Here is a 5,289-nt window from a genome sequence, read left to right on the forward strand (position 1 = left end):
AAGCCTTGGACACATCCAGGGACGCAACATAGAGGGAGCGACAGTTCGCCCTGGCCTGAGTCATCGACAAGTCCAACAAGAACGTATTGTGCAGCATCCCATCCTGAGGAAGGAAAGCCCGCTGACGCCCATCCAGCACACAGGTCCGCATCAGACGACCCGCCAGGATCTTATGGAAGACCCTAGCGAGGACTGAGCAAACCGTGATCGGACGGAAGTGAGCGGGGGATGCTGGGGCGGCCTTCTTGGGCAACAGGGATGTACGGGCTAGGAGAAGACGGGATGGGAGGCGACGGGTCAAGAGGAAGAGATTAAGGATTTTAAGGAGGACCTCACGGGGTATACGGCGAATCTGGGCCGGTGTCAGTCGGTCTGGGCCTGCAGCAGAGCGACGAGGGGGGAGCGCTGAAGCAACTTCCTTCATCGTAATAGGCGCCCACAGCTGTTTGAAGGGAACCTCGATGGAGGAGGGCAACAGCCGACCCTCCAGACGGTCCACCCGGCCAGAAGGTCGCCGGGTGAAAAGGTCCTTCCAAAACTCCACCAACCCAGGAATCGGGGGTGGTGGGTGAAGGAGCGTTCCATCCAGAAGGCCGCTGATGCAGCGAGCAGCGCTCTTTGAGAAGGCCCGCTGACAGAGGGCGTACTCCCTCCTCCGCAGAGCCCGCTTCGTCCCTCGTGGCTCTGACATCCTGCGGGAGGCAACAGGATTTAATGATGGTTCCCTGCTGCCGATAGCGTCAAGGGCAGCCGACAGCATGCCCATTATGACTGAGGCCGATGTCGTTGGCCCAAGCGCCAGGATGTGATCGACTGCTCTATACCTAGACCCAGACGACGGGAGGGCTGCCAGGGCCGACCAGACAGCTTGGTCGACAGTATCCACAGCTGCAGACGGGGAGGGGGGTGCTGCACAGGAACCGGCAGGTTCCACAGCTGCAGCAGATGGAAGCGACCCCACCCCAACAGCAGAGAGGGCAGCAACAAACTCAGCAACCTGGTTCCTATAGGCTGTTCCACGACGCTGCCCTTTAATGGACTCAAGGGAACTATTCGGGAACGCCTTTGCAAGCTCTTGATTTAGGAACCGGGTGCCCTTGAGCGTAAGTGCTGCTTCAGAGTGGGCCAGGCGTAGGAGCTCTTCACTAGACCACGTGGCCTTTACCCTCTCGGTGGTCACCTCTGCGTTGGCTGCGGCAGGATGGGCACGGCGACGATGTACACCAAGACCTGTCTTGGTGGTGAAGGTCCGGTGGCACTCAGGACATGTGATGGCAGGCACTACGGCTAGACCCGAACTGGCGGCGTCGGATGCTGATCCAACGACTGGCGCGGCGTCTCCTGTGGGAGTACCGCTACCTGATTTCTTCTTCGTGTTGGGGCCAGCTGAAACAGGGGCAGGGGGGGCGGCAACCCCCAAGCCCCGAAAGGTTCACCCTGCTCTGTCTGTCGAGGAACTTTGGAAGAGTTATACCCAGGCATAATCTACCTAAGAACCTCTCACGACCCCTGCCACGAGAAGGCCAGAGCTAGGATTTCCCACCGAGAGGCTAAGCGAACCATCATCCACTCGACATCGCTCGGATGCTAAGGAGTGGATAGAGAGGATCCGTATATGACGCATCATGTGAGCTTAAGAGAGTCATAGTTACTGCTGCCAGATGCTCCCCTTCCTTTGAATCTCTCCTCTCTTTAATTCGTACTGCGGAATGTCCAAGCAGAAGCGAAATGCTGCAACACGTCCACCTTAACGTTGTCTGAGCTAGTCCAACGACGATATCCTCGAGATTTCAAATAAATTTCGCAGAGTGACAAGGCATTTGGCTACCTTAAGAGAGCCATAGTTACTGCTGCCAGCTGCTCCCCCGTCTTTGAAACTTTCCTCTCTTTAATTCGTATTGCGGCCAGTCCTGCAGAAGCGAAATGCTACAGCATATCCACCTTAACGTTGTCTGAGTTACTCCAACGACGATAGCCTCGAGTTTTCAAATAAATCTCGCAGAGTGACGAGGCATTTCGCTACCTTAAGAGAATCATAGTCACTCCTGCCAGCTGCTCCCATTTCTTTAGGCCTTTATCATTCTTGCTATGGCCAGTCCTACTGAACCGATGTGCCACTGTATGTCCACCTTAACGTCGTCACAGTTATTCCCACTACGAGTTTCTCGAATTAGCAAATGTACGTCGCCGGATGACGAGGCATTTGGCTACCTTAAGAGAGTCATAGTTACAGCAGTTAGATGCTCCCCTTCCTTTGAATCTTTCCTCTCTTTAATTCCTACTGCGGAATGTCCAAGCATAAGCGAAATGATGCAACATGTCCACCTTAACGTTGTCTGAGTTACTCCAACGACGATATCCATGAGTTTTCGAATAAATTTCGCAGAGTGACGATGCATTTGCTACCTTAAGAGAGCCATAGTTACTGCTGCCCGCTGCTCCCCCTTCTTTGAATCTTTCCTCTCTTTAATTCATATTGCGGCCAGTCCTGCAGAAGCGAAATGCTAAAGCATGTACACCTTAACGTTGTCTGAGTTACTCCAACGACGATATCCTCGAGTTTTCAAATAAATTTCGCAGAGTGACGAGGCATTTGGCTACCTTAAGAGAGTCATAGTTACTCCTGCCGGCTGCTCCCATTTCTTTAGGCCTTTACAATTCTTGCTATGGCCAGTCCTACTGAACCTATATGCCACTGTATGTACACCTTAACATCGTCACAGTTACTCCCACTACGAGTTTCTCGAGTTAGCAAATGTACTTCGCCGGATGACGAGGCATTTGCCTACTTTAAAAGAGTCATAGTTACTGCAGCCAGATGCTCCCCTTCCTTTGAATCCTTCCTCTCTTTAATTCGTACTGCAGAATGTCCAATCAGAAGCGAAATGCTGCAACTTGTCCACCTTAACGTTGTCTGAGTTACTTCAACGACAATATCGACGTGTTTTCAAATAAATTTCGCAGAGTGTCTAGGCATTTGGCGACCTTAAGAGAGTCATAGTTGCTGCCGCCCCCTGCTCCCCCTTCTTTGAATCTTTCCTCTCTTTAATTCGTATTGCGGCCAGTCCTATAGAAGCGAAATGGTACAGCATGTCCACCTTAACGTTGTCTGAGTTACTCCAACGACGATATCCTCGAGTTTTCAAATAAATTTCGCAGAGTGACGAGGCATTTGGCTACCATAAGAGAGTCATAGTTACTCCTGCCGGCTGCGCCCATTTCTTTAGGCCTTTATCATTCTTACTATGGCTTGTACTAAAGAACCGATATGCCACTGAATGTCCACCTTAACGTTGTCACAGTTATTCCCACTACGAGTTTCTCGAGTTAGCAAATGTACTTCGCCGGATGACGAGGCATTTGGCTATAAATAGCCGTCTTTATTCACGTATGTGAACATACAAAAGATCATTACCCACATGGGTTTACAAAGGACATAGACATAACATACACTAGACATGACAGGAAAAATACGCGAATGAAGAGGCGTCTTGTGCCTGTGATAGGCGCCAGGCAGCAGCGCGAAGAAACATAAATTGGGCCCTCATCCGACACCAGTCCGGTCCATCGTGCGTGTAGTAGCAGTCATCGTCTCGAACTCCTAGCAGCCATCACAGTACCAATGAGGACCTGTGTGACATGGCCGCAAAATGATGGTCCTTGAAGCCTAGCCTTCGCGGATCACGTGCAGAGGCAGGTGACCACACCCCCCTCCATGAGATCGTCGCTGAGGTTGTGGTGACATGCTGGACTGCTGGGTGTAGACCTCTAACTACCTGGTGGACGGCTTCCCTGTCATAGACCGCGACTTTCTCCTGATGACATTTGTCGACATCCAAGTTAACGCCCACAACTTGGGCATCGACAATGTGGGCTGCATCGCCACGTACTGCCACGATGTCCGGCTTCTTTAAGCCCTCTGATGTTTTGAGGTGAGGCTCAAGATGGACGTCAAAGCCTCGGCGACGAAGGCCTTGCGCAACATAAGTTGCCAAGGCATTATGTCGCTTGATGCGGGCGTCATGACTCCTAAAGCAGTGCTGGACAACGTGGTTGGCAGTTTCTTTGGCGACACAGCCTGCCTGGCAGTTGGTCTCCCCAGAACGACCACGAAGCAGCCTCGCCCGTGTTGGGAGGGCATTAATTCTGGTACGAATACAGGAGATAAAGTCGCGGCCACTAATATAGCGCCGGGGGTTATCCACCCAGCTGTGTTGCCCTGGTGTTCGGGCTGACTTCCTCAGGGCTGCGTCGTCCACCGATGAATGCAGCCGTTCGGCCCACATCCGGCCAAGCTGGTTGCTTGACCGTATGGCTCCGTCGTTCCACCGCAGATGTTGCTCTAGCCTCCCAATTTCACGCCCCAGAACGTCTTGTGTCGGACAATCCAATTGGACTCCCAGAGCTCGCATGTTGGCGAGCCGATTCCGACGCAGCAGAGGACCAAGCCAGCGAGCTGATGGTACTCCCAATCCCCCAGATGGAACAGGGGCGTGGAAGTACGCAACAGGGATGTCCGCTGGCAGGCACAGCCAAGTTCTAAGCGCTGTGCGGATGGCAATGTCCACTGCTGAGAGAGCCCCAAGGCTGGTCCTGGAGAGTGCCAGGCCGTGGTGGATCCCTGGCAAGACAACCGTTCTGAGGGCGTGAAGACGTTGTTGAGGTTTTAGTGGTGCCCTGGACAAGACGCTCAGCTGCCGCTCGAACTCCCGCCTCGGATAGAAGAGGCTACGTCCGCTGGTAGAGAACTCCAGACCAAGATACCGGAAAGTGCTCTCAACTGTCAGGGCAGGAATGGTGGTATATCCTGCCTTAAAGGTCGTGGTTCCATCGACCTTAACTTTCTTCTCGCGACCAGAGGCCGCGAGAGCGAGAGTAAAGCACTTTCCGGGATTGACTTGGAGACCAAGGTCCCCAAGAGCAGATGTAGATGCATCGATTAGGTCCTGGAGCCCTCCTTTGGTCTCAGCGAACAGCAGGAGGTCGTCGGCGAAGGCGGCAGCGTTGAGGCGTCGTCCCATGATGTTGGCACCAACATGATCTGGGAGGCGAGCAAGCATGAGGTCCAGAGAAAGGTTAAACAGGATAGGGGAAAGAGGGTCACCCTGCCGAACGCCCCTCGAGGGCCGCACCGGACCCAGCGACTTCCCAGGACCACAGATCACCGTTGCCCCCTCCTCGTAGCATCCCAGGATGTATCCAACGAACTCGTCTGGCAGACCATGAGCCCTCAGGGCAGGCCTCAAGGCACCATGGTCCAGAGAGTCGAATGCCTTGGACACATCCAGG

Source organism: Schistocerca americana, chromosome 9 (genome assembly GCF_021461395.2).
Source record: "Schistocerca americana isolate TAMUIC-IGC-003095 chromosome 9, iqSchAmer2.1, whole genome shotgun sequence".
In the NCBI taxonomy this organism is placed as follows: Eukaryota; Metazoa; Arthropoda; class Insecta; order Orthoptera; family Acrididae; genus Schistocerca; species Schistocerca americana.